Source organism: Ornithorhynchus anatinus, chromosome 9, assembly GCF_004115215.2.
Source record: "Ornithorhynchus anatinus isolate Pmale09 chromosome 9, mOrnAna1.pri.v4, whole genome shotgun sequence".
Lineage (NCBI taxonomy): Eukaryota > Metazoa > Chordata > Mammalia > Monotremata > Ornithorhynchidae > Ornithorhynchus > Ornithorhynchus anatinus.
In genome coordinates, this window is record NC_041736.1 from 32,878,245 (window position 1) to 32,885,417 (window position 7,173).

General features: G+C 43.8%; 1 non-coding gene across 1 annotated transcript; it reads left to right on the top strand.

The window, feature by feature from the left end:
- Positions 1-852: 852 nt before the first annotated feature.
- On the top strand, positions 853-990 carry LOC114814392. Its single transcript, XR_003762190.1, has one exon. It is a non-coding gene; the product is annotated as a small nucleolar RNA SNORA7 (small nucleolar RNA).
- Positions 991-7,173: the final 6,183 nt, after the last annotated feature.

Here is a 7,173-nt window from a genome sequence, read left to right on the forward strand (position 1 = left end):
AATGACATATCTAGATTTTAGTGCATAGGAAATTGAAACCACAGTCCAATGGCATGGTTGGCCACAGAAGCGTTACCGCACATGTTCATAATAGTATCGATTTAATTCCGCTCACTAGGGTAGTTATCTAACTGAACTACAAGAGTTGCAAAGTTCAGATACATTAATCTTATTTGCGCTACAGAACCCTCTTTGGAAAGATAGATTAGGCAGTACTGATGAATGCTGATTAATTTAAGAATACAATCGGTCTTCATGGAAAGGAGGTATTTCCCATTTCGGTTTGGACTGGCGGATGATATTGCAGCTAATTGCCTTTGACATGTCATGGTGTCCATAACAGACCAACACTAGAAGCGATAGAATGAACCTCATTAAAATGCCCGTATACAGATATAACTAAGGATGAATAGGAGAGGGAATGGGTGTGGTCATAGTTTCCACATAATCTCATAAAGCTTAGAAAAAATATCTTCCCTTTCTCCCCCAGCCTCAAATAATCAATCTGCACAAAATTTGATGAGATTGTGTAATTAAGTGGAAGCTACTGCTTCTCTGAAATATTGAAACCTGCTTCCTAGAGAAGTAGGAAATGAGACATCCTTTCTTTGGATTTAATTTTTTTTTGGTTTTACAATCAACCATCAGTTATTCAGTTTGTAAACCATACAGGCCTCATTTGTCATGCCCACCACCCCTTCCTTTTTATTCCCATATTTCATTATCCAATAACTTTTCTACTGAATATTGGGAAGAGAAGAAAAAGGAGGTAAAGCAAAGCAGTTTTGCTTTTTAGAAACTGTGATTTTAAAAGAAAGTTTTGAGGGCTAAATAGAACTATTGATTAAAATGCCCCTCTTAGGGTCTTACCTGGAGAGTTTCTAGTACTCTACCAGTCTCGACTACGGGAGGGAGGGTCAAGCAGAGATATATCCATGCCATTCCTAGCTTGGGCAGTGGCTAGCATTTGGAAGACAATCTGCTACAAGTCAAAACTCATCTGTGCTGGGCAGCAGTGACACAGGAGGGAGTCAAGGGTGGAGACTCAAATTTACTGCGCGTAAGGAGGCGATGGTAAACCACTTCCATATTTTTACCAGGAAAACTCTAGGATCCACTCCCGGGAAGACTACAGATAGAAGTGAGGTGTTCTGGGAGCGATGTGTCAAAGGCGTTGCTATGGGTCGGAGATGACTCGACAGCATAAGTCAAGAAAAATTGAATGAAATGAAACATAGAAAAAGCAGTTTGGCTCAGTGGAAAGAGCACGGGCTGGGGAGGCAGAGGTCACGGGTGCAAATCTCAGCTCCGTCGCTTGGCGGCTTTGTGACTGTAGGAAAATCACAACTTCTTTGGGCCTCAGTTCCCTCATCTGGAAAATGGGGATTAAGACTGTGAGCCCCACATGGGACAACCTGATGATCTTGTATCCTTCCCAGCGTTTAGAACAGTGTGTTGCATGTAGTAAGCGCTTAACAAATACCAACATTATTATTATTAACAAATGCCAAGAAGCAGCGTGGCTCAGTGGAAAGAGCACGGGCTTTGGAGTCAGAGGTCATGGGTTCGAATCCCGGCTCGGCCACTTGTCAGCTGTGTGACTTTGGGCAAGTCACTTTACTTCTCGGTGCCTCACTTCCCTCATCTGGAAAATGGGGATTAAGACTGTGAGCCCCACGTGGGACAACCTGATTCCCCTGTGTCTACCCCAGCGCTTAGAACAGTGCTCGGCACATAGTAAGCGCTTAACAGATACCAACATTATTATTATTAACAAATGCCATCATTATTATTATCCTATCTTCTATGTTCTTGCTCCTTTAGATATAAAATTGAGAAGTGGATATATTAAGATGACCTAGTCCAGAACAAGACACTATCAGTTTACATAGAATACATGATATAACATATGCTTTACTGCTATTCTGGGAAAACAGAGTGGGGTGTTTGAAATATTCTGCGGTAGTTATCTCGCAGTGACATTTACAGGTTCGGGGGATACATACAAGTCCTTGGTTTGGGTTAGTCTGTGAAGGATTTGATTTCTTCAGTTTTGAGTCCCCTCCAGTCACTCCCTCCTGCCCCTCACTCCCCCGCCTCCACCCCCGGGTTAGCCTAATCTCTATCTCACTCTTTCTTCCACCTTGTGGGGTTTGATGAGACTCTCTTCTGTCAGGGTCTTGAAGATCTCTTATGAGCGTTCATGATGTACTGCTTGCTTTGCTGCCAGGAAATATTTGAGCTCATCAATCCAGTTCTGAAATTACCTTCTGGCAGAGGCCAGAAATGGAACCCTCAACAAATACCATCAAAAGAATTTCAAATTGTCATGTTTGGTACCATGGGGGTCAAAGTGACCTCAAAATGAAGCTAAATATGTATTCACACACCAAAAAGTAGTCGTTACGAGGGAAGACCGAATCAAAATAGACGGAAACGTGAGTAATTTTATGTGGTAGTTTTCGGCAACAGAAGTGATAAAACCTCTGAGGTCATTTTGACCTGTGGCTCCTTGTGGGGGGAAAGGCTACCTGAAGACAGCGGCCCATAGCATCATGTGCTACTGATTCATTTGTGCCGTTGTTTAAAGCAAAAGAGGTTCCTTGCTTCGATAAGACCGATTCGATGATGTCACGAAGATTTGTGCTTGTGTATTCATCACCAGGGTTGTGGTTTCACACCCTACAGTCCAGAATAGCTCTCTCAGGATATTAGAGGTATTTTGTTAAATGTTTGCAGACTCTTTTTCTGCAGGGAACGGAGCTGCTGCTATTAGACAAATTCCAATTTCCTTAACATTTACATTTTGTCCCTCTGCGGGGACTGATGGATAAAATCTTCTTTAAAGTTTTTTCTAAACTGTCGACGTAGCACTGCAGCCGAACTTCCGGTGACCTTAAGTTTAGTTGGAAGATAAACTTTATATAAAGCACGGAGGGGAAATGAGGATATTGAAAACCCAACAAAATATTTTGCATCAAGCGTAGTTGAAATGCAATCAGAAGTCATCAGAAGAGGCCATTTCAAACAGATGAGCAGCAAGGAGATATAATGGTGGAAGAAACGATTTCGAGGTAGGACACCGCTCTGAAACGAAACGATCATCATATTTCTCATGAAATGGGGTAGTCGACGGTTCCCTTCAGCTCATTTCTTGCTCTCCCACACTGTCACTGACATTAATTAATCTGGGTCCCAGTGTCCTGAAACGTAGAATTGGCCTTTATTTGCCAAAGCAGAATTTTTTGAACATAAAAGTACTCCCAGCAAGCACCTAGTCCTGATCGAACCAAGCCTGAAGGCTGGAAAGTGGAAAGTTGGGTTAATGCTCTTTTCCTTTCCTTTACCTTTCAACCTGGCATCAGGGAGAGATAGAATATCAGCGACTCAGCTCTTTTCTCAAGTACTTTGTTCATTCTGGTTCGGTGACTTAACCTCATTCATACTCTGAAGTCTGTCTGACCTTCAAGATCTACTGGGATTGTGGTCAGCTTGTTATATTGTACTCTCCGAAGCAGTTAGTACGGCGGTCCGTAGGCAGCGAGCGCTCAGCAAATACAATCGATTGATTGGCTAATTTTTTGGGTGTGTGGTATGTGTTAAGCATTTACTGTGTGCCAGGCACTTTAATTAGCCCTGAGGAAGATGAAAGATTATCAAGTTGGACACAGTTCATGTCCCATATGGGGCTCACAGTCAACCCCATTTTACAGATGAGGTAACTGAGGCACAAAAAAGTTAAGTGATTTGCCAAAAGTCACCCGGCAGGCAAGTGGCAGTGCTGGAATTAGAACCCAGGTCCTCCTGACTCTTTCCACTAGGCCACACTGCCTCACATGATTGACTGATTGGACTATGGTGACTGCCCTAGGTGTCCACAAGAATACAGCCCTCTTATTCTGGAAACAAGAGTGGACCAGATCAGGACGGTCTTCAGAACTCTTCTATGCCAAGGCTCGCATGGATAATCTCATCGGAGAATGTTCCCTAATTGAAATAACCTTTGTCTTTAATAACCCTGACAGGAACATATTCAAGGTGTCATGGTGTCATGCTAGAGTGGGCCTTTATGAAAATGCATAGAATTTAATAAAATTGAATAAAAGACAATCCCCAGGTACAGGGAGCTGACCATCTAGGGCAATAGGGGAAACAAACATAAAACAAATCAAAATTATTTGGTTTTTATTAATTATGGTATTTGTCAGCACCTATGATGTTTCAAGCAATGTTATGACTACTGGGGTAAAGTTAATCGGTTTGGACGCAATCCAAGTCGCCCATGGGGCTCACAAGTTTTGGGGTTTGTTTTTTTTTTTGGAACAGGTGGGAGTATAGATAGCAAATCCCCATTTTCACAGTTGAGGAAACTGAGGCACAGACAAGTGAAGCGACTTGCCCAGGGTCATAGAGGAGGCAACTGGCAGAGCTGGGATTAGAGCCCAGGCCATCTGACTCCAGGCCCGTGCTCTTTCCGCTAGGCAACGCTACCTTCTTCCTTCCTAGAAACAGGTCTTCTCCGGGAGATAACCCAGAAGAGATGTCACAGATCATCCACAAGTATCTATAACCTTATTAAAGAACCACCTCCTATTTCACATTCCCCCTCCTCTTTCAGGGAGACGAGGTTAGGGGTACAGGACTGGTTAGCTGTTTTAAAGAGGGAGACACCTGCCTCTCTCAAGAGGCTTTCCTACTCTCAATAGTCCATTTTAAGGGAAAATAGCTCTCTCCCTCTTCCAATCTCACATCTCCTCCTGCCTTTGAGACATCTCTACTCGGCTGTCCTCCCGTCACCTCGACCTTAACTTGTCCAAAACAGAGCTCCTTATCTTCCCACCCAAGTCCTGCCCTCCCTGTGGTTATCTCATCACTGTCGCCGCCATCACCATCCTTCTTGCCTCACAAACCTGTATCCTTAGCCTTATCCTTGACTCCTCTCTCTCTCTCATTCAACCCACATTTTCAATCCATCACTAAATCCTGTCGGTCCCACCTTCAGACAATTGCTAAAATCTGTCCTTTCCGCTTCATTCAAACTGTTACCACGTTAATACGATCACTCATCCTATCTCGCCTGCATTACTGCATCAGCCTCCCTGCTGACCTCCCAGCCTCCTGTCTCTCCGCATTCCAGTCCATACTTCACTCTGTTGCCCAGATCATTTTTCTATAAAAACGTTCAGGACATATCTCCCCACTTCTCCAAAAACTCCAGTGTTTGCCCATACTCCTCCCCATAAAACAAAAACTCGTCACCACTGGCTTTAAAGCAGTCCCCCACCTTGCCCCCACCTACCTCACCTGGCTTCTCTCCTTCTACAACCCAGCCCACCCACTTGGCTCCTCTAGTGAGAACCTTGTCACTGCGGCTCGATCTCGCCCATCTTGCCACCGAGCCCTGCCGACGTCCTCTCTCTGGCCTGGAGCGCCCTCCCTCCTCAAACCCAAAAGAAAATTATTCTCCCCGTCTTTCAAGAACTTAGTGAAGGCGTATCTCTTCCAAGAGGCCTTCCCAGACCAAGTCCCACTTCTCCTCATCTCCCACTGTCTTCTGAATCACCCTGACTTGCTCGCTTTGCTCTTCCCCCTCCCAGTCCCACAGCATTTATGTACATACCTGTAATTTTATCCTATTTATTTGTACTGATGTCTGTCTTCCCTCCTTTCGACTGTAAGCTCTTTGTGGGAAAGGAAAACGACTGTTAATTGTTGTGATGTATTTTCCCAAACACTTAGAACAGTGCTCTGCACACAGTATGTGCTCAATAAATTCGACTGAATGAATGCATGAATGAATGATTTCTTTGGACTGCCATTTAGCCTTGCTGGTTTCTGTTTGACTTTTTTTTCATTTTTCCTGTGGTACTCATTTTACATAAGCTTCTAGTATGGTATTTTTAAACACCTTCCAGACTTCTTGTAGGCTGTTTGTTTTCTTAGCTACATTTAGCATGTCACATTTTATCAAAATTCCATTTTCTAGAATTTAATATCCATGTGTTGGGGATTTGGGGCCTTTCCGCCCCCCAACAGGAAGTTAAAATTTAATCAAGTTGTCAACAGCCTCCCAGAATTGCTCTCCTAGGTCTGTCTGCAGCTTGGGATCAGATCCAGAACATTATCTTTCCTAAGGGTGAGTTGATCTGAGAAACAGTCATTTTTACCCAGAGAACTCAACTCCACTCTCACGGTGGGGAACTGTTTAGCTTCGGACCTTAATTTTGAAGCTTTTCCAAACCCTTTTCATATTTCCCGCTCATATTTCTCATCCAGGTCCCTACTACAGGACTACCTCAATACTGTTTTTGCTTTAAGCATAAAATTCCAACCTAAAGGGATTCTGTGGTATTTCTGTTGTCTGCTAAGATGCCAGGACAATGGAATTACGGACTTAGTGCTTTCGCTTTTCCTCTCGTACGGTTGCATATATCCATCTATCTCCTTATCTCCCCTCCCCGTGGTTTTCTCATCATTGTCTACGGCATCACCATCCTTCCTGCCTCACAAGCCTTAGCGATATCCTTAGCGATATCCTTGACTCCTCTCTCTCATTCAACCCACATTTTCAATCCATCACTATATCCTGTCACTCCCACCTTCACAGCATCACTAAAATCTGTCCTTCTCCATCCGAACGGCTGCCACATTAATACAATCACCCCTCCTATCCCGCCTGGATTACTGCATCAGCCTCCTTGCTGACCTCCCAGCCCCGTCTCTCCGCCTTCCGCATATACGGATAGATGGTACATGTATATTAGATAGGTCAGTGACTATATATGTCTTTCACACTTAAAGAAGACATCACTAATGGTGAAGTTCACTGATGACTATGTATGTGGCCGGAAAGGCCCTGGCAAGATCCACAATTTGACTCTATTGGTGCACAGAAAGCTTATCTCTTTGGTTGCTGTGCTTAATGTGTATAGAACCCAAGGTTCTATAGATAGGTAAAAGATTGGTAACACTTTGGAGAATTTAGAACCTTTCCCTTAATGGTTACTGGAGAGAGAACTGGGAAAATTGCATGGTCTAGCGGAAAGCACGGCCCTGGGTGTCAGAGCAAATGGGTTCTAATCCTGGCTCCACCACGTCTGCTGCATGACCTTGGGCAAGTAACTTCATTTCTCTGTGCCTCATTTACCTCATCTGAAAAATAGGGATCAAGAC